We start from the raw sequence: 25129 nt of genomic DNA on the forward strand, positions 1-25129 counted from the left end.
CACTCACCCAGAACTCACAAGGCCAGCACCAAACACTCACCCAGAACTCACTGCCACCCCCAAACACTCACCCAGAACTCACACAGCCAGCCCCAAACCATCACCAGAACTCACACAGCCAGCCCCAAACACTCACCCAAGACTCACACAGCTAGCCCCAAACACTCACCCAGAACTCACACAGCCAGCCCCAAACACTCACCCAGAACTCACACAGCCAGCCCCAAACACTCACCCAGAACTCACACAGCCAGCCCCAAACACTCACCCAGAACTCACACAGCCAGCCCCAACCACTCACCCAGAACTCACAAGGCCAGCACCAAACACTCACCCAGAACTCACTGCCACCCCCAAACACTCACCCAGAACTCACACAGCCAGCCCCAAACCATCACCCAGAACTCACACAGCCAGCCCCAAACACTCACCCAGAACTCACACAGCCAGCTCCAAACCCTCACCCAGCACTCACACAGCCAGCCCCAAACACTCACCCAGAACTCACACAGCCAGCTCGAAACACTCACCCAGAACTCACACAGCCAGCTCCAAACCCTCACCCAGAACTCACACAGCCAGGCTCAAACACTCACCCAGAACTCACACAACCAGCCCCAAACAGTCACCCAGAACTCACACAGCCAGCCCCAAACCCTCACCCAGAACTCACACAGCCAGCCCCAAACCCTCACTCAGCACTCACACAGCCAGCCCCAAACCCTCACCCAGAACTCACACAGCCTGGTCCAAACCCTCACCCAGAACTCACACAGCCAGCCTCAAACACTCACCCAGAACTCACATAACCAGCCCCAAACAGTCACCCAGAACTCACACAGCCAGCCCCAAACCCTCACCCACAACTCACACTTCCAGCCTCAACCCTCACCCAGAACTCACACAGCCAGCTCCAAACTCTCACCCAGAACTCACACAGCCAGCCCCAAACACTCACCCAGAAATCACACAGTCAGCTCCAAACACTCACCCAGAACTCACACAGCCAGCCCCAAATCCTCACCTAAAACTCACACAGCCAGCCCCAAACACTCACCCAGAACTCACACAGGGAGCCCCAAACACTCACCCAGAACTCACACAGCCAGCCCCAAACACTCACCCAGAACTCACACAGCCAGCCCCAAACACTCACCCAGAACTCACACAACCAGCCCCAAACACTCACCCAGAACTCACTGCCACCCCCAAACACTCACCCAGAACTCACACAGCCAGCCCCAAACCATCACCAGAACTCACACAGCCAGCCCCAAACACTCACCCAAGACTCACACAGCTAGCCCCAAACACTCACCCAGAACTCACACAGCCAGCCCCAAACACTCACCCAGAACTCACACAGCCAGCCCCAAACACTCACCCAGAACTCACACAGCCAGCCCCAAACACTCACCCAGAACTCACACAGCCAGCCCCAACCACTCACCCAGAACTCACAAGGCCAGCACCAAACACTCACCCAGAACTCACTGCCACCCCCAAACACTCACCCAGAACTCACACAGCCAGCCCCAAACCATCACCCAGAACTCACACAGCCAGCCCCAAACACTCACCCAGAACTCACACAGCCAGCTCCAAACCCTCACCCAGCACTCACACAGCCAGCCCCAAACACTCACCCAGAACTCACACAGCCAGCTCGAAACACTCACCCAGAACTCACACAGCCAGCTCCAAACCCTCACCCAGAACTCACACAGCCAGGCTCAAACACTCACCCAGAACTCACACAACCAGCCCCAAACAGTCACCCAGAACTCACACAGCCAGCCCCAAACCCTCACCCAGAACTCACACAGCCAGCCCCAAACCCTCACTCAGCACTCACACAGCCAGCCCCAAACCCTCACCCAGAACTCACACAGCCTGGTCCAAACCCTCACCCAGAACTCACACAGCCAGCCTCAAACACTCACCCAGAACTCACATAACCAGCCCCAAACAGTCACCCAGAACTCACACAGCCAGCCCCAAACCCTCACCCACAACTCACACTTCCAGCCTCAATCCTCACCCAGAACTCACACAGCCAGCTCCAAACTCTCACCCAGAACTCACAGAGCCAGCCCCAAACACTCACCCAGAAATCACACAGTCAGCTCCAAACACTCACCCAGAACTCACACAGCCAGCCCCAAATCCTCACCTAAAACTCACACAGCCAGCCCCAAACACTCACCCAGAACTCACACAGGGAGCCCCAAACACTCACCCAGAACTCACACAGCCAGCCCCAAACACTCACCCAGAACTCACACAGCCAGCCCCAAACACTCACCCAGAACTCACACAACCAGCCCCAAACACTCACCCAGAACTCACACCGCCAGCCCTAATCCCTCACTCAGAACTCACACAGCCAGCCCCAAACACTCACCCAGAACTCACACAGCCAGCCCCAGCACTCACCCAGAACTCACACAGCCAGCCCCAAACACTCACCCAGAACTCACACAGCCAGCCCCAAACACTCACCCAGAACTCACACAGCCAGGCTCAAACACTCAACCAGAACTCACACAACCAACCCCAAACAGTCACCCAGAACTCACACAGCCAGCCCCAAACCCTCACCCAGAACTCACACAGCCAGCCCCAAACCCTCACTCAGCACTCACACAGCCAGCCCCAAACCCTCACCCAGAACTCACACAGCCTGGTCCAAACCCTCACCCAGAACTCACACAGCCAGCCTCAAACACTCACCCAGAACTCACATAACCAGCCCCAAACAGTCACCCAGAACTCACACAGCCAGCCCCAAACCCTCACCCACAACTCACACTTCCAGCCTCAACCCTCACCCAGAACTCACACAGCCAGCTCCAAACTCTCACCCAGAACTCACACAGCCAGCCCCAAACACTCACCCAGAAATCACACAGTCAGCTCCAAACACTCACTCAGAACTCACACAGCCAGCCCCAAATCCTCACCTAAAACTCACACAGCCAGCCCCAAACACTCACCCAGAACTCACACAGGGAGCCCCAAACACTCACCCAGAACTCACACAGCCAGCCCCAAACACTCACCCAGAACTCACACAGCCAGCCCCAAACACTCACCCAGAACTCACACAACCAGCCCCAAACACTCACCCAGAACTCACACCGCCAGCCCTAATCCCTCACTCAGAACTCACACAGCCAGCCCCAAACACTCACCCAGAACTCACACAGCCAGCCCCAGCACTCACCCAGAACTCACACAGCCAGCCCCAAACACTCACCCAGAACTCACACAGCCAGCCCCAAACACTCACCCAGAACTCACACAACCAGCCCCAAACACTCACCCAGAACTCACACCGCCAGCCCTAATCCCTCACTCAGAACTCACACAGCCAGCCCCAATCCCTCACCCAGAACTCACACATCCAGCCCCAAACACTCACCCAGAACTCACACATCAAGCCCCAAACACTCACCCAGAACTCACACAGCCAGCCCCAAACACTCACCCAGAACTCACACAGCCAGCCCCAAACACTCACCCATAACTCACACAGCCAGCCCCAAACACTCACCCAGAAACTCACACAGCGAGCCCCAAACACTCACCCAGAACTCACACAGCCAGCCCCAAACACTCACCCAGAACTCACACGGCCAGCACCAAACACTCACCCAGAACTAACACAGCCAGCCCCAAACACTCGCCCAGAACTCACACAGCCATCCCCAAACACTTTCCCAGAACTCACATGGCCAGCACCAAATACTCACCCAGAACTCACACAGCCACCCCCAAACACTCACCCAGAACTCACACAACCATCCCCAACCACTCACCCAGAACTCACACGGCCAGCACCAAACACTCACCCAGAACTCACACAGCCAGCGACAAACCCTCACCCAGAACTCACACAGCCAGCCCCAAACACTCACCCAGAACTCACACAGCCAGCCCCTATCCCTCACCCAGAACTCACACATCCAGCCCCAAACACTCACCCAGAACTCACACAGCCAGCCCCAAACACTCACCGAGAACTCACACAGCCAGCGACAAACCCTCACCCAGAACTCACACAGCCAGCCCCAAACACTCACCCAGAACTCACACAGCCAGCCCCAATCCCTCACCCAGAACTCACACATCCAGCCCCAAACACTCACCCAGAACTCACACAGCCAGCCCCAAACACTCACCGAGAACTCACACAGCCAGCCCCAAACACTCACCCAGAACTCACACAGCCAGCCCCAGCACTCACCCAGAACTCACACAGCCAGCCCCAAACACTCACCCAGAACTCCCACAGCCAGCCCCAAACACTCACCCAGAACTCACACAACCAGCCCCAAACACTCACCCAGAACTCACCGCCAGCCCTAATCCCTCACTCAGAACTCACACAGCCAGCCCCAATCCCTCACCCAGAACTCACACATCCAGCCCCAAACACTCACCCAGAACTCACACAGCCAGCCCCAAACACTCACCCAGAACTCACACAGCCAGCCCCAAACACTCACCCATAACTCACACAGCCAGCCCCAAACACTCACCCAGAAACTCACACAGCGAGCCCCAAACACTCACCCAGAACTCACACAGCCAGCCCCAAACACTCACCCAGAACTCACACGGCCAGCACCAAACACTCACCCAGAACTAACACAGCCAGCCCCAAACACTCGCCCAGAACTCACACAGCCATCCCCAAACACTAACCCAGAACTCACACAGCCAGCCCCAGCACTCACCCAGAACTCACACAGCCAGCCCCAAACACTCACCCAGAACTCACACGGCCTGCACCAAACACTCACCCAGAACTCACACAGCCACCCCCAAAACACTCATGCAGAACTCACACAGCCAGCCCCAAACACTCACCCAGAACTCAAAAGGCCAGCACCAAACACTCACCCAGAACTCACTGCCACCCCCAAACACTCACCCAGAACTCACACAGCCAGCCCCAAACCATCACCAGAACTCACACAGCCAGCCCCAAACACTCACCCAGGAATCACACAGCCAGCCCCAAACACTCACCCAGAACTCACACAGCCAGCCCCAATCCCTCACCCAGAACTCACACAGCCAGCCCCAATCCCTCACCCAGAACTCACACAGCCAGCCCCAATCCCTCACCCAGAACTCACACAGCAAGCCCCAAACACTCACCCAGAACTCACACAGCCAGCCCCAAACACTCACCCAGAACTCACACAGCCAGCCCCAAACACTCACCCAGAACTCACACAGCCAGCCCCAAACACTCACCCATAACTCACACAGCCAGCCCCAAACACTCACCCAGAAACTCACACAGCGAGCCCAAACACTCACCCAGCACTCACACAGCCAGCCCCAAACACTCACCCAGAACTCACACGGCCAGCACCAAACACTCACCCAGAACTAACACAGCCAGCCCCAAACACTCGCCCAGAACTCACACAGCCATCCCCAAACACTTTCCCAGAACTCACATGGCCAGCACCAAATACTCACCCAGAACTCACACAGCCACCCCCAAACACTCACCCAGAACTCACACAACCATCCCAACCACTCACCCAGAACTCACACGGCCAGCACCAAACACTCACCCAGAACTCACACAGCCAGCGACAAACCCTCACCCAGAACTCACACAGCCAGCCCCAAACACTCACCCAGAACTCACACAGCCAGCCCCTATCCCTCACCCAGAACTCACACAGCCAGCCCCAAACACTCACGCAGAACTCACACAGCCAGCCCCAAACACTCACCCAGAACTCACACAGCCAGCCCCAAACACTCACCCAGAACTCACACAGCCAGCCCCAAACACTCACCCAGAACTCACACAGCCAGCCCCAAACACTCACCCAGAACTCACACGGCCTGCACCAAACACTCACCCAGAACTCACACAGCCACCCCCAAAACACTCATGCAGAACTCACACAGCCAGCCCCAAACACTCACCCAGAACTCACAAGGCCAGCACCAAACACTCACCCAGAACTCACTGCCACCCCCAAACACTCACCCAGAACTCACACAGCCAGCCCCAAACCATCACCAGAACTCACACAGCCAGCCCCAAACACTCACCCAGGACTCACACAGCTAGCCCCAAACACTCACCCAGAACTCACACAGCCAGCCCCAAACACTCACCCAGAACTCACACAGCCAGCCCCAAACACTCACCCAGAACTCACACAGCCAGCCCCAAACACTCACCCAGAACTCACACAGCCAGCCCCAACCACTCACCCAGAACTCACAAGGCCAGAACCAAACACTCACCCAGAACTCACTGCCACCCCCAAACACTCACCCAGAACTCACACAGCCAGCCCCAAACCATCACCCAGAACTCACACAGCCAGCCCCAAACACTCACCCAGAACTCACACAGCCAGCTCCAAACCCTCACCCAGCACTCACACAGCCAGCCCCAAACACTCACCCAGAACTCACACAGCCAGCTCGAAACACTCACCCAGAACTCACACAGCCAGCTCCAAACCCTCACCCAGAACTCACACAGCCAGGCTCAAACACTCACCCAGAACTCACACAAACAGCCCCAAACAGTCACCCAGAACTCACACAGCCAGCCCCAAACCCTCACCCAGAACTCACACAGCCAGCCCCAAACCCTCACTCAGCACTCACACAGCCAGCCCCAAACCCTCACCCAGAACTCACATAACCAGCCCCAAACAGTCACCCAGAACTCACACAGCCAGCCCCAAACCCTCACCCACAACTCACACTTCCAGCCTCAACCCTCACCCAGAACTCACACAACCAGCTCCAAACTCTCACCCAGAACTCACACAGCCAGCCCCAAACACTCACCCAGAAATCACACAGTCAGCTCCAAACACTCACCCAGAACTCACACAGCCAGCCCCAAATCCTCACCTAAAACTCACACAGCCAGCCCCAAACACTCACCCAGAACTCACACAGGGAGCCCCAAACACTCACCCAGAACTCACACAGCCAGCCCCAAACACTCACCCAGAACTCACACAGCCAGCCCCAAACACTCACCCAGAACTCACACAACCAGCCCCAAACACTCACCCAGAACTCACACCGCCAGCCCTAATCCCTCACTCAGAACTCACACGGCCAGCCCCAATCCCTCACCCAGAACTCACACATCCAGCCCCAAACACTCACCCAGAACTCACACAGCCAGCCCCAAACACTCACCGAGAACTCACACAGCCAGCCCCAAACACTCACCCAGAACTCACACAGCCAGCCCCAGCACTCACCCAGAACTCACACAGCCAGCCCCAAACACTCACCCAGAACTCACACAGCCAGCCCCAAACACTCACCCAGAACTCACACAACCAGCCCCAAACACTCACCCAGAACTCACACCGCCAGCCCTAATCCCTCACTCAGAACTCACACAGCCAGCCCCAATCCCTCACCCAGAACTCACACATCTAGCCCCAAACACTCACCCAGAACTCACACATCAAGCCCCAAACACTCACCCAGAACTCACACAGCCAGCCCCAAACACTCACCCAGAACTCACACGGCCAGCACCAAACACTCACCCAGAACTAACACAGCCAGCCCCAAACACTCGCCCAGAACTCACACAGCCATCCCCAAACACTTTCCCAGAACTCACATGGCCAGCACCAAATACTCACCCAGAACTCACACAGCCACCCCCAAACACTCACCCAGAACTCACACAACCATCCCCAACCACTCACCCAGAACTCACACGGCCAGCACCAAACACTCACCCAGAACTCACACAGCCAGCGACAAACCCTCACCCAGAACTCACACAGCCAGCCCCAAACACTCACCCAGAACTCACACAGCCAGCCCCTATCCCTCACCCAGAACTCACACAGCCAGCCCCAAACACTCACGCAGAACTCACACAGCCAGCCCCAAACACTCACCCAGAACTCACACAACCAGCCCCAAACACTAACCCAGAACTCACACAGCCAGCCCCAGCACTCACCCAGAACTCACACAGCCAGCCCCAAACACTCACCCAGAACTCACACAGCCAGCCCCAATCCCTCACCCAGAACTCACACAGCCAGCCCCAATCCCTCACCCAGAACTCACACAGCCAGCCCCAATCCCTCACCCAGAACTCACACAGCAAGCCCCAAACACTCACCCAGAACTCACACAGCCAGCCCCAAACACTCACCCAGAACTCACACAGCCAGCCCCAAACACTCACCCAGAACTCACACAGCCGGCCCCAAACACTCACCCAGAACTCACACAGCCATCCCCAAACACTTTCCCAGAACTCACATGGCCAGCACCAAATACTCACCCAGAACTCACACAGCCAGCCCCAAACACTCACCCAGAACTCACACAACCAGCCCCAAACACTCACCCAGAACTCACACAGCCAGCCCCAAACACTCTCCCAGAACTCACATGGCCAGCACCAAACACTCACCCAGAACTCACACAGCCAGCCCCACACACTCAACCAGAACTCACACAGCCAGCCCCAATCCCTCACCCAGAACTCACACAGCCAGCCCCAATCCCTCACCCAGAACTCACACAGCCAGCCCCAATCCCTCACCCAGAACTCACACAGCAAGCCCCAAACACTCACCCAGAACTCACACAGCCAGCCCCAAACACTCACCCAGAACTCACACAGCCAGCCCCAAACACTCACCCAGAACTCACACAGCCAGCCCCAAACACTCACCCAGAACTCACACGGCCTGCACCAAACACTCACCCAGAACTCACACAGCCACCCCCAAAACACTCATGCAGAACTCACACAGCCAGCCCCAAACACTCACCCAGAACTCACAAGGCCAGCACCAAACACTCACCCAGAACTCACTGCCACCCCCAAACACTCACCCAGAACTCACACAGCCAGCCCCAAACCATCACCAGAACTCACACAGCCAGCCCCAAACACTCACCCAGGACTCACACAGCCAGCCCCAAACACTCACCCAGAACTCACACAGCCAGCCCCAAACACTCACCCAGAACTCACACAGCCAGCCCCAAACACTCACCCAGAACTCACACAGCCAGCCCCAAACACTCACCCAGAACTCACACAGCCAGCCCCAACCACTCACCCAGAACTCACAAGGCCAGCACCAAACACTCACCCAGAACTCACTGCCACCCCCAAACACTCACCCAGAACTCACACAGCCAGCCCCAAACCATCACCCAGAACTCACACAGCCAGCCCCAAACACTCACCCAGAACTCACACAGCCAGCTCCAAACCCTCACCCAGCACTCACACAGCCAGCCCCAAACACTCACCCAGAACTCACACAGCCAGCTCGAAACACTCACCCAGAACTCACACAGCCAGCTCCAAACCCTCACCCAGCACTCACACAGCCAGCCCCAAACACTCACCCAGAACTCACACAGCCAGCTCGAAACACTCACCCAGAACTCACACAGCCAGCTCCAAACCCTCACCCAGAACTCACACAGCCAGGCTCAAACACTCACCCAGAACTCACACAACCAGCCCCAAACAGTCACCCAGAACTCACACAGCCAGCCCCAAACCCTCACCCAGAACTCACACAGCCAGCCCCAAACCCTCACTCAGCACTCACACAGCCAGCCCCAAACCCTCACCCAGAACTCACACAGCCTGGTCCAAACCCTCACCCAGAACTCACACAGCCAGCCTCAAACACTCACCCAGAACTCACATAACCAGCCCCAAACAGTCACCCAGAACTCACACAGCCAGCCCCAAACCCTCACCCACAACTCACACTTCCAGCCTCAACCCTCACCCAGAACTCACACAGCCAGCTCCAAACTCTCACCCAGAACTCACACAGCCAGCCCCAAACACTCACCCAGAAATCACACAGTCAGCTCCAAACACTCACCCAGAACTCACACAGCCAGCCCCAAATCCTCACCTAAAACTCACACAGCCAGCCCCAAACACTCACCCAGAACTCACACAGGGAGCCCCAAACACTCACCCAGAACTCACACAGCCAGCCCCAAACACTCACCCAGAACTCACACAGCCAGCCCCAAACACTCACGCAGAACTCACACAACCAGCCCCAAACACTCACCCAGAACTCACACCGCCAGCCCTAATCCCTCACTCAGAACTCACACGGCCAGCCCCAATCCCTCACCCAGAACTCACACATCCAGCCCCAAACACTCGCCCAGAACTCACACAGCCAGCCCCAAACACTCACCGAGAACTCACACAGCCAGCCCCAAACACTCACCCAGAACTCACACAGCCAGCCCCAGCACTCACCCAGAACTCACACAGCCAGCCCCAAACACTCACCCAGAACTCACACAGCCAGCCCCAAACACTCACACAGAACTCACACAACCAGCCCCAAACACTCACCCAGAACTCACACCGCCAGCCCTAATCCCTCACTCAGAACTCACACAGCCAGCTCCAATCCCTCACCCAGAACTCACACATCCAGCCCCAAACACTCACCCAGAACTCACACATCAAGCCCCAAACACTCACCCAGAACTCACACAGCCAGCCCCAAACACTCACCCAGAACTCACACAGCCAGCCCCAAACACTCACCCAGAACTCACACAGCCGGCCCCAAACACTCACCCAGAACTCACACAGCCATCCCCAAACACTTTCCCAGAACTCACATGGCCAGCACCAAATACTCACCCAGAACTCACACAGCCAGCCCCAAACACTCACCCAGAACTCACACAACCAGCCCCAAACACTCACCCAGAACTCACACAGCCAGCCCCAAACACTCTCCCAGAACTCACATGGCCAGCACCAAACACTCACCCAGAACTCACACAGCCAGCCCCACACACTCAACCAGAACTCACACAGCCAGCCCCAATCCCTCACCCAGAACTCACACAGCCAGCCCCAATCCCTCACCCAGAACTCACACAGCCAGCCCCAATCCCTCACCCAGAACTCACACAGCAAGCCCCAAACACTCACCCAGAACTCACACAGCCAGCCCCAAACACTCACCCAGAACTCACACAGCCAGCCCCAAACACTCACCCAGAACTCACACAGCCAGCCCCAAACACTCACCCAGAACTCACACGGCCTGCACCAAACACTCACCCAGAACTCACACAGCCACCCCCAAAACACTCATGCAGAACTCACACAGCCAGCCCCAAACACTCACCCAGAACTCACAAGGCCAGCACCAAACACTCACCCAGAACTCACTGCCACCCCCAAACACTCACCCAGAACTCACACAGCCAGCCCCAAACCATCACCAGAACTCACACAGCCAGCCCCAAACACTCACCCAGGACTCACACAGCCAGCCCCAAACACTCACCCAGAACTCACACAGCCAGCCCCAAACACTCACCCAGAACTCACACAGCCAGCCCCAAACACTCACCCAGAACTCACACAGCCAGCCCCAAACACTCACCCAGAACTCACACAGCCAGCCCCAACCACTCACCCAGAACTCACAAGGCCAGCACCAAACACTCACCCAGAACTCACTGCCACCCCCAAACACTCACCCAGAACTCACACAGCCAGCCCCAAACCATCACCCAGAACTCACACAGCCAGCCCCAAACACTCACCCAGAACTCACACAGCCAGCTCCAAACCCTCACCCAGCACTCACACAGCCAGCCCCAAACACTCACCCAGAACTCACACAGCCAGCTCGAAACACTCACCCAGAACTCACACAGCCAGCTCCAAACCCTCACCCAGCACTCACACAGCCAGCCCCAAACACTCACCCAGAACTCACACAGCCAGCTCGAAACACTCACCCAGAACTCACACAGCCAGCTCCAAACCCTCACCCAGAACTCACACAGCCAGGCTCAAACACTCACCCAGAACTCACACAACCAGCCCCAAACAGTCACCCAGAACTCACACAGCCAGCCCCAAACCCTCACCCAGAACTCACACAGCCAGCCCCAAACCCTCACTCAGCACTCACACAGCCAGCCCCAAACCCTCACCCAGAACTCACACAGCCTGGTCCAAACCCTCACCCAGAACTCACACAGCCAGCCCCAAACACTCACCCAGAACTCACACAGCCAGCCCCAAACACTCACCCAGAACTCACACGGCCTGCACCAAACACTCACCCAGAACTCACACAGCCACCCCCAAAACACTCATGCAGAACTCACACAGCCAGCCCCAAACACTCACCCAGAACTCACAAGGCCAGCACCAAACACTCACCCAGAACTCACTGCCACCCCCAAACACTCACCCAGAACTCACACAGCCAGCCCCAAACCATCACCAGAACTCACACAGCCAGCCCCAAACACTCACCCAGGACTCACACAGCCAGCCCCAAACACTCACCCAGAACTCACACAGCCAGCCCCAAACACTCACCCAGAACTCACACAGCCAGCCCCAAACACTCACCCAGAACTCACACAGCCAGCCCCAAACACTCACCCAGAACTCACACAGCCAGCCCCAACCACTCACCCAGAACTCACAAGGCCAGCACCAAACACTCACCCAGAACTCACTGCCACCCCCAAACACTCACCCAGAACTCACACAGCCAGCCCCAAACCATCACCCAGAACTCACACAGCCAGCCCCAAACACTCACCCAGAACTCACACAGCCAGCTCCAAACCCTCACCCAGCACTCACACAGCCAGCCCCAAACACTCACCCAGAACTCACACAGCCAGCTCGAAACACTCACCCAGAACTCACACAGCCAGCTCCAAACCCTCACCCAGCACTCACACAGCCAGCCCCAAACACTCACCCAGAACTCACACAGCCAGCTCGAAACACTCACCCAGAACTCACACAGCCAGCTCCAAACCCTCACCCAGAACTCACACAGCCAGGCTCAAACACTCACCCAGAACTCACACAACCAGCCCCAAACAGTCACCCAGAACTCACACAGCCAGCCCCAAACCCTCACCCAGAACTCACACAGCCAGCCCCAAACCCTCACTCAGCACTCACACAGCCAGCCCCAAACCCTCACCCAGAACTCACACAGCCTGGTCCAAACCCTCACCCAGAACTCACACAGCCAGCCTCAAACACTCACCCAGAACTCACATAACCAGCCCCAAACAGTCACCCAGAACTCACACAGCCAGCCCCAAACCCTCACCCACAACTCACACTTCCAGCCTCAACCCTCACCCAGAACTCACACAGCCAGCTCCAAACTCTCACCCAGAACTCACACAGCCAGCCCCAAACACTCACCCAGAAATCACACAGTCAGCTCCAAACACTCACCCCGAACTCACACAGTCAGCCCCAAATCCTCACCTAAAACTCACACAGCCAGCCCCAAACACTCACCCAGAACTCACACAGGGAGCCCCAAACACTCACCCAGAACTCACACAGCCAGCCCCAAACACTCACCCAGAACTCACACAGCCAGCCCCAAACACTCACCCAGAACTCACACAACCAGCCCCAAACACTCACCCAGAACTCACACCGCCAGCCCTAATCCCTCACTCAGAACTCACACGGCCAGCCCCAATCCCTCACCCAGAACTCACACATCCAGCCCCAAACACTCACCCAGAACTCACACAGCCAGCCCCAAACACTCACCGAGAACTCACACAGCCAGCCCCAAACACTCACCCAGAACTCACACAGCCAGCCCCAGCACTCACCCAGAACTCACACAGCCAACCCCAAACACTCACCCAGAACTCACACAGCCAGCCCCAAACACTCACCCAGAACTCACACAACGAGCCCCAAACACTCACCCAGAACTCACACCGCCAGCCCTAATCCCTCACTCAGAACTCACACAGCCAGCTCCAATCCCTCACCCAGAACTCACACATCCAGCCCCAAACACTCACCCAGAACTCACACATCAAGCCCCAAACACTCACCCAGAACTCACACAGCCAGCCCCAAACACTCACCCAGAACTCACACAGCCAGCCCCAAACACTCACCAATAACTCACACAGCCAGCCCCAAACACTCACCCAGAAACTCACACAGCGAGCCCCAAACACTCAGCCAGAACTCACACAGCCAGCCCCAAACACTCACCCAGAACTCACACGGCCAGCACCAAACACTCACCCAGAACTAACACAGCCAGCCCCAAACACTCGCCCAGAACTCACACAGCCATCCCCAAACACTTTCCCAGAACTCACATGGCCAGCACCAAATACTCACCCAGAACTCATACAGCCACCCCCAAACACTCACCCAGAACTCACACAACCATCCCCAACCACTCACCCAGAACTCACACGGCCAGCACCAAACACTCACCCAGAACTCACACAGCCAGCGACAAACCCTCACCCAGAACTCACACAGCCAGCCCCAAACACTCACCCAGAACTCACACAGCCAGCCCCTATCCCTCACCCAGAACTCACACAGCCAGCCCCAAACACTCACGCAGAACTCACACAGCCAGCCCCAAACACTCACCCAGAACTCACACAACCAGCCCCAAACACTAACCCAGAACTCACACAGCCAGCCCCAGCACTCACCCAGAACTCACACAGCCAGCCCCAAACACTCACCCAGAACTCACACAGCCAGCCCCAAACACTCACCCAGAACTCACACAACCAGCCCCAAACACTCACCCAGAACTCACACAGCCAGCCCCAAACACTCTCCCAGAACTCACATGGCCAGCACCAAACACTCACCCAGAACTCACACAGCCAGCCCCACACACTCAACCAGAACTCACACAGCCAGCCCCAATCCCTCACCCAGAACTCACACAGCCAGCCCCAATCCCTCACCCAGAACTCACACAGCCAGCCCCAATCCCTCACCCAGAACTCACACAGCAAGCCCCAAACATTCACCCAGAACTCACACAGCCAGCCCCAAACACTCACCCAGAACTCACACAGCCAGCCCCAAACACTCACCCAGAACTCACACAGCCAGCCCCAAACACTCACCCAGAACTCACACAGCCATCCCCAAACACTTTCCCAGAACTCACATGGCCAGCACCAAATACTCACCCAGAACTCACACAGCCAGCCCCAAACACTCACCCAGAACTCACACAACCAGCCCCAAACACTCACCCAGAACTCACACAGCCAGCCCCAAACACTCTCCCAGAACTCACATGGCCAGCACCAAACACTCACCCAGAACTCACACAGCCAGCCCCACACACTCAACCAGAACTCACACAGCCAGCCCCAATCCCTCACCCAGAACTCACACAGCCAGCCCCAATCCCTCACCCAGAACTCACACAGCCAGCCCCAATCCCTCACCCAGAACTCACACAGCAAGCCCCAAACACTCACCCAGAACTCACACAGCCAGCCCCAAACACTCACCCAGAACTCACACAGCCAGCCCCAAACACTCGCCCAGAACTCACACAGCCAGCCCCAAACACTCACCCAGAACTCACACGGCCTGCACCAAACACTCACCCAGAACTCACACAGCCACCCCCAAAACACTCATGCAGAACTCACACAGCCAGCCCCAAACACTCACCCAGAACTCACAAGGCCAGCACCAAACACTCACCCAGAACTCACTGCCACCCCCAAACACTCACCCAGAACTCACACAGCCAGCCCCAAACCATCACCAGAACTCACACAGCCAGCCCCAAACACTCACCCAGGACTCACACAGCCAGCCCCAAACACTCACCCAGAACTCACACAGCCAGCCCCAAACACTCACCCAGAACTCACACAGCCAGCCCCAAACACTCACCCAGAACTCACACAGCCAGCCCCAAACACTCACCCAGAACTCACACAGCCAGCCCCAACCACTCACCCAGAACTCACAAGGCCAGCACCAAACACTCACCCAGAACTCACTGCCACCCCCAAACACTCACCCAGAACTCACACAGCCAGCCCCAAACCATCACCCAGAACTCACACAGCCAGCCCCAAACACTCACCCAGAACTCACACAGCCAGCTCCAAACCCTCACCCAGCACTCACACAGCCAGCCCCAAACACTCACCCAGAACTCACACAGCCAGCCCCAAACCCTCACTCAGCACTCACACAGCCAGCCCCAAACCCTCACCCAGAACTCACACAGCCTGGTCCAAACCCTCACCCAGAACTCACACAGCCAGCCTCAAACACTCACCCAGAACTCACACAGCCAGCCCCAAACACTCTCCCAGAACTCACATGGCCAGCACCAAACACTCACCCAGAACTCACACAGCCAGCCCCACACACTCAACCAGAACTCACACAGCCAGCCCCAATCCCTCACCCAGAACTCACACAGCCAGCCCCAATCCCTCACCCAGAACTCACACAGCCAGCCCCAATCCCTCACCCAGAACTCACACAGCAAGCCCCAAACACTCACCCAGAACTCACACAGCCAGCCCCAAACACTCACCCAGAACTCACACAGCCAGCCCCAAACACTCACCCAGAACTCACACAGCCAGCCCCAAACAATCACCCAGAACTCACACGGCCTGCACCAAACACTCACCCAGAACTCACACAGCCACCCCCAAAACACTCATGCAGAACTCACACAGCCAGCCCCAAACACTCACCCAGAACTCACAAGGCCAGCACCAAACACTCACCCAGAACTCACTGCCACCCCCAAACACTCACCCAGAACTCACACAGCCAGCCCCAAACCATCACCAGAACTCACACAGCCAGCCCCAAACACTCACCCAGGACTCACACAGCCAGCCCCAAACACTCACCCAGAACTCACACAGCCAGCCCCAAACACTCACCCAGAACTCACACAGCCAGCCCCAAACACTCACCCAGAACTCACACAGCCAGCCCCAACCACTCACCCAGAACTCACAAGGCCAGCACCAAACACTCACCCAGAACTCACTGCCACCCCCAAACACTCACCCAGAACTCACACAGCCAGCCCCAATCCATCACCCAGAACTCACACAACCAGCCCCAAACACTCACCCAGAACTCACACAGCCAGCTCCAAACCCTCACCCAGCACTCACACAGCCAGCCCCAAACACTCACCCAGAACTCACACAGCCAGCCCGAAACACTCACCCAGAACTCACACAGCCAGCTCCAAACCCTCACCCAGAACTCACACAGCCAGGCTCAAACACTCACCCAGAACTCACACAACCAGCCCCAAACAGTCACCCAGAACTCACACAGCCAGCCCCAAACCCTCACCCAGAACTCACACAGCCAGCCCCAAACCCTCACTCAGCACTCACACAGCCAGCCCCAAACCCTCACCCAGAACTCACACAGCCTGGTCCAAACCCTCACCCAGAACTCACACAGCCAGCCTCAAACACTCACCCAGAACTCACACAGCCAGCCCCAAACACTCTCCCAGAACTCACATGGCCAGCACCAAACACTCACCCAGAACTCACACAGCCAGCCCCACACACTCAACCAGAACTCACACAGCCAGCCCCAATCCCTCACCCAGAACTCACACAGCCAGCCCCAATCCCTCACCCAGAACTCACACAGCCAGCCCCAATCCCTCACCCAGAACTCACACAGCAAGCCCCAAACACTCACCCAGAACTCACACAGCCAGCCCCAAACACTCACCCAGAACTCACACAGCCAGCCCCAAACACTCACCCAGAACTCACACAGCCAGCCCCAAACACTCACCCAGAACTCACACGGCCTGCACCAAACACCCACCCAGAACTCACACAGCCACCCCCAAAACACTCATGCAGAACTCACACAGCCAGCCCCAAACACTCACCCAGAACTCACAAGGCCAGCACCAAACACTCACCCAGAACTCACTGCCACCCCCAAACACTCACCCAGAACTCACACAGCCAGCCCCAAACCATCACCAGAACTCACACAGCCAGCCCCAAACACTCACCCAGGACTCACACAGCCAGCCCCAAACACTCACCCAGAACTCACACAGCCAGCCCCAAACACTCACCCAGAACTCACACAGCCAGCCCCAAACACTCACCCAGAACTCACACAGCCAGCCCCAAACACTCACCCAGAACTCACACAGCCAGCCACAACCACTCACCCAGAACTCACAAGGCCAGCACCAAACACTCACCCAGAACTCACTGCCACCCCCAAACACTCACCCGGAACTCACACAGCCAGCCCCAAACCATCACCCAGAACTCACACAGCCAGCCCCAAACACTCACCCAGAACTCACACAGCCAGCTCCAAACCCTCACCCAGCACTCACACAGCCAGCCCCAAACACTCACCCAGAACTCACACAGCCAGCTCGAAACACTCACCCAGAACTCACACAGCCAGCTCCAAACCCTCACCCAGAACTCACACAGCCAGGCTCAAACACTCACCCAGAACTCACACAACCAGCCCCAAACAGTCACCCAGAACTCACACAGCCAGCCCCAAACCCTCACCCAGAACTCACACAGCCAGCCCAAAACCCTCACTCAGCACTCACACAGCCAGCCCCAAACCCTCACCCAGAACTCACACAGCCTGGTCCAAACCCTCACCCAGAACTCACACAGCCAGCCTCAAACACTCACCCAGAACTCACATAACCAGCCCCAAACAGTCACCCAGAACTCACACAGCCAGCCCCAAACCCTCACCCACAACTCACACTTCCAGCCTCAACCCTCACCCAGAACTCACACAGCCAGCTCCAAACTCTCACCCAGAACTCACACAGCCAGCCCCAAACACTCACCCAGAAATCACACAGTCAGCTCCAAACACTCACCCAGAACTCACACAGCCATCCCCAAATCCTCACCTAAAACTCACACAGCCAGCCCCAAACACTCACCCAGAACTCACACAGGGAGCCCCAAACACTCACCCAGAACTCACACAGCCAGCCCCAAACACTCACCCAGAACTCACACAGCCAGCCCCAAACACTCACACAGAACTCACACAACCAGCCCCAAACACTCACCCAGAACTCACACCGCCAGCCCTAATCCCTCACTCAGAACTCACACGGCCAGCCCCAATCCCTCACCCAGAACTCACACATCCAGCCCCAAACACTCACCCAGAACTCACACAGCCAGCCCCAAACACTCACCGAGAACTCACACAGCCAGCCCCAAACACTCACCCAGAACTCACACAGCCAGCCCCAGCACTCACCCAGAACTCACACAGCCAGCCCCAAACACTCACCCAGAACTCACACAGCCAGCCCCAAACACTCACCCAGAACTCACACAACCAGCCCCAAACACTCACCCAGAACTCACACCGCCAGCCCTAATCCCTCACTCAGAACTCACACAGCCAGCCCCAATCCCTCACCCAGAACTCACACATCCAGCCCCAAACACTCACCCAGAACTCACACATCAAGCCCCAAACACTCACCCAGAACTCACACAGCCAGCCCCAAACACTCACCCAGAACTCACACAGCCAGCCCCAAACACTCACCCATAACTCACACAGCCAGCCACAAACACTCACCCAGAAACTCACACAGCGAGCCCCAAACACTCACCCAGAACTCACACAGCCAGCCCCAAACACTCACCCAGAACTCACACGGCCAGCACCAAACACTCACCCAGAACTAACACAGCCAGCCCCAAACACTCGCCCAGAACTCACACAGCCATCCCCAAACACTTTCCCAGAACTCACATGGCCAGCACCAAATACTCACCCAGAACTCACACAGCCACCCCCAAACACTCACCCAGAACTCACACAACCATCCCCAACCACTCACCCAGAACTCACACGGCCAGCACCAAACACTCACCCAGAACTCACACAGCCAGCGACAAACCCTCACCCAGAACTCACACAGCCAGCCCCAAACACTCACCCAGAACTCACACAGCCAGCCCCTATCCCTCACCCAGAACTCACACAGCCAGCCCCAAACACTCACGCAGAACTCACACAGCCAGCCCCAAACACTCACCCAGAACTCACACAACCAGCCCCAAACACTAACCCAGAACTCACACAGCCAGCTCCAGCACTCACCCAGAACTCACACAGCCAGCCCCAAACACTCACCCAGAACTCACACAGCCAGCCCCAAACACTCACCCAGAACTCACACAGCCAGCCCCAAACACTCTCCCAGAACTCACATGGCCAGCACCAAACACTCACCCAGAACTCACACAGCCAGCCCCACACACTCAACCAGAACTCACACAGCCAGCCCCAATCCCTCACCCAGAACTCACACATCCAGCCCCAATCCCTCACCCAGAACTCACACAGCCAGCCCCAATCCCTCACCCAGAACTCACACAGCAAGCCCCAAACACTCACCCAGAACTCACACAGCCAGCCCCAAACACTCACCCAGAACTCACACAGCCAGCCCCAAACACTCACCCAGAACTCACACAGCCAGCCCCAAACACTCACCCAGAACTCACACGGCCTGCACCAAACACTCACCAGGAACTCACACAGCCACCCCCAAAACACTCATGCAGAACTCACACAGCCAGCCCCAAACACTCACCCAGAACTCACAAGGCCAGCACCAAACACTCACCCAGATCTCACTGCCACCCCCAAACACTCACCCAGAACTCACACAGCCAGCCCCAAACCATCACCAGAACTCACACAGCCAGCCCCAAACACTCTCCCAGAACTCACATGGCCAGCACCAAACACTCACCCAGAACTCACACAGCCAGCCCCACACACTCAACCAGAACTCACACAGCCAGCCCCAATCCCTCACCCAGAACTCACACAGCCAGCCCCAATCCCTCACCCAGAACTCACACAGCCAGCCCCAATCCCTCACCCAGAACTCACACAGCAAGCCCCAAACACTCACCCAGAACTCACACAGCCAGCCCCAAACACTCACCCAGAACTCACACAGCCAGCCCCAAACACTCACCCAGAACTCACACAGCCAGCCCCAAACACTCACCCAGAACTCACACGGCCTGCACCAAACACTCACCAGGAACTCACACAGCCACCCCCAAAACACTCATGCAGAACTCACACAGCCAGCCCCAAACACTCACCCAGAACTCACAAGGCCAGCACCAAACACTCACCCAGATCTCACTGCCACCCCCAAACACTCACCCAGAACTCACACAGCCAGCCCCAAACCATCACCAGAACTCACACAGCCAGCCCCAAATCCTCACCTAAAACTCACACAGCCAGCCCCAAACACTCACCCAGAACTCACACAGGGAGCCCAAAACACTCACCCAGAACTCACACAGCCAGCCCCAAACACTCACCCAGAACTCACACAGCCAGCCCCAAACACTCACCCAGAACTCACACAACCAGCCCCAAACACTCACCCAGAACTCACACCGCCAGCCCTAATCCCTCACTCAGAACTCACACGGCCAGCCCCAATCCCTCACCCAGAACTCACACATCCAGCCCCAAACACTCACACAGAACTCACACAGCCAGCCCCGAACACTCACCGAGAACTGACATCGCCAGCCCCAAACACACACCCATAACTCACACATCCAGCCCCAAACACTCACCCAGAAACTCACACAGCGAGCCCCAAACACTCACCCAGAACTCACACAGCCAGCCCCAAACACTCACCCAGAACTCACACGGCCAGCACCAAACACTCACCCAGAACTAACACAGCCAGCCCCAAACACTCGCCCAGAACTCACACAGCCATCCCCAAACACTTTCCCAGAACTCACATGGCCAGCACCAAATACTCACCCAGAACTCACACAGCCACCCCCAAACACTCACCCAGAACTCACACAACCATCCCCAACCACTCACCCAGAACTCACACGGCCAGCACCAAACACTCACCCAGAACTCACACAGCCAGCGACAAACCCTCACCCAGAACTCACACAGCCAGCCCCAAACACTCACCCAGAACTCACACAGCCAGCCCCTATCCCTCACCCAGAACTCACACAGCCAGCCCCAAACACTCACGCAGAACTCACACAGCCAGCCCCAAACACTCACCCAGAACTCACACAACCAGCCCCAAACACTAACCCAGAACTCACACAGCCAGCTCCAGCACTCACCCAGAACTCACACAGCCAGCCCCAAACACTCACCCAGAACTCACACAGCCAGCCCCAAACACTCACCCAGAACTCACACAGCCAGCCCCAAACACTCTCCCAGAACTCACATGGCCAGCACCAAACACTCACCCAGAACTCACACAGCCAGCCCCACACACTCAACCAGAACTCACACAGCCAGCCCCAATCCCTCACCCAGAACTCACACATCCAGCCCCAATCCCTCACCCAGAACTCACACAGCCAGCCCCAATCCCTCACCCAGAACTCACACAGCAAGCCCCAAACACTCACCCAGAACTCACACAGCCAGCCCCAAACACTCACCCAGAACTCACACAGCCAGCCCCAAACACTCACCCAGAACTCACACAGCCAGCCCCAAACACTCACCCAGAACTCACACGGCCTGCACCAAACACTCACCAGGAACTCACACAGCCACCCCCAAAACACTCATGCAGAACTCACACAGCCAGCCCCAAACACTCACCCAGAACTCACAAGGCCAGCACCAAACACTCACCCAGATCTCACTGCCACCCCCAAACACTCACCCAGAACTCACACAGCCAGCCCCAAACCATCACCAGAACTCACACAGCCAGCCCCAAACACTCTCCCAGAACTCACATGGCCAGCACCAAACACTCACCCAGAACTCACACAGCCAGCCCCACACACTCAACCAGAACTCACACAGCCAGCCCCAATCCCTCACCCAGAACTCACACAGCCAGCCCCAATCCCTCACCCAGAACTCACACAGCCAGCCCCAATCCCTCACCCAGAACTCACACAGCAAGCCCCAAACACTCACCCAGAACTCACACAGCCAGCCCCAAACACTCACCCAGAACTCACACAGCCAGCCCCAAACACTCACCCAGAACTCACACAGCCAGCCCCAAACACTCACCCAGAACTCACACGGCCTGCACCAAACACTCACCAGGAACTCACACAGCCACCCCCAAAACACTCATGCAGAACTCACACAGCCAGCCCCAAACACTCACCCAGAACTCACAAGGCCAGCACCAAACACTCACCCAGATCTCACTGCCACCCCCAAACACTCACCCAGAACTCACACAGCCAGCCCCAAACCATCACCAGAACTCACACAGCCAGCCCCAAATCCTCACCTAAAACTCACACAGCCAGCCCCAAACACTCACCCAGAACTCACACAGGGAGCCCAAAACACTCACCCAGAACTCACACAGCCATCCCCAAACACTCACCCAGAACTCACACAGCCAGCCCCAAACACTCACCCAGAACTCACACAACCAGCCCCAAACACTCACCCAGAACTCACACCGCCAGCCCTAATCCCTCACTCAGAACTCACACGGCCAGCCCCAATCCCTCACCCAGAACTCACACATCCAGCCCCAAACACTCACACAGAACTCACACAGCCAGCCCCGAACACTCACCGAGAACTGACATCGCCAGCCCCAAACACACACCCAGAACTCACACAGCCAGCCCCAGCACTCACCCAGAACTCACACAGCCAGCCCCAAACACTCACCCAGAACTCACACAGCCAGCCCCAAACACTCACCCAGAACTCACACAACCAGCCCCAAACACTCACCCAGAACTCACACCGCCAGCCCTAATCCCTCACTCAGAACTCACACAGCCAGCCTCAATCCCTCACCCAGAACTCACACATCCAGCCCCAAACACTCACCCAGAACTCACACATCAAGCCCCAAACACTCACCCAGAACTCACACAGCCAGCCCCAAACACTCACCCAGAACTCACACAGCCAGCCCCAAACACTCACCCATAACTCACACAGCCAGCCCCAAACACTCACCCAGAAACTCACACAGCGAGCCCCAAACACTCACCCAGAACTCACACAGCCAGCCCCAAACACTCACCCAGAACTCACACGGCCAGCACCAAACACTCACCCAGAACTAACACAGCCAGCCCCAAACACTCGCCCAGAACTCACACAGCCATCCCCAAACACTTTCCCAGAACTCACATGGCCAGCACCAAATACTCACCCAGAACTCACACAGCCACCCCCAAACACTCACCCAGAACTCACACAACCATCCCCAACCACTCACCCAGAACTCACACGGCCAGCACCAAACACTCACCCAGAACTCACACAGCCAGCGACAAACCCTCACCCAGAACTCACACAGCCAGCCCCAAACACTCACCCAGAACTCACACAGCCAGCCCCTATCCCTCACCCAGAACTCACACAGCCAGCCCCAAACACTCACGCAGAACTCACACAGCCAGCCCCAAACACTCACCCAGAACTCACACAACCAGCCCCAAACACTAACCCAGAACTCACACAGCCAGCCCCACCACTCACCCAGAACTCACACAGCCAGCCCCAAACACTCACCCAGAACTCACACAGCCAGCCCCAAACACTCACCCAGAACTCACACAACCAGCCCCAAACACTCACCCAGAACTCACACAGCCAGCCCCAAACACTCTCCCAGAACTCACATGGCCAGCACCAAACACTCACCCAGAACTCACACAGCCAGCCCCACACACTCAACCAGAACTCACACAGCCAGCCCCAATCCCTCACCCAGAACTCACACAGCCAGCCCCAATCCCTCACCCAGAACTCACACAGCCAGCCCCAATCCCTCACCCAGAACTCACACAGCAAGCCCCAAACACTCACCCAGAACTCACACAGCCAGCCCCAAACACTCACCCAGAACTCACACAGCCAGCCCCAAACACTCACCCAGAACTCACACAGCCAGCCCCAAACACTCACCCAGAACTCACACGGCCTGCACCAAACCATCACCAGAACTCACACAGCCAGCCCCAAACACTCTCCCAGAACTCACATGGCCAGCACCAAACACTCACCCAGAACTCACACAGCCAGCCCCACACACTCAACCAGAACTCACACAGCCAGCCCCAATCCCTCACCCAGAACTCACACAACCAGCCCCAATCCCTCACCCAGAACTCACACAGCCAGCCCCAATCCCTCACCCAGAACTCACACAGCAAGCCCCAAACACTCACCCAGAACTCA

Source organism: Petromyzon marinus, chromosome 24 (genome assembly GCF_048934315.1).
Source record: "Petromyzon marinus isolate PM22_M1 ecotype Great Lakes invasive population chromosome 24, UKy_Petmar_22M1.pri1.0, whole genome shotgun sequence".
NCBI lineage: Eukaryota > Metazoa > Chordata > Hyperoartia > Petromyzontiformes > Petromyzontidae > Petromyzon > Petromyzon marinus.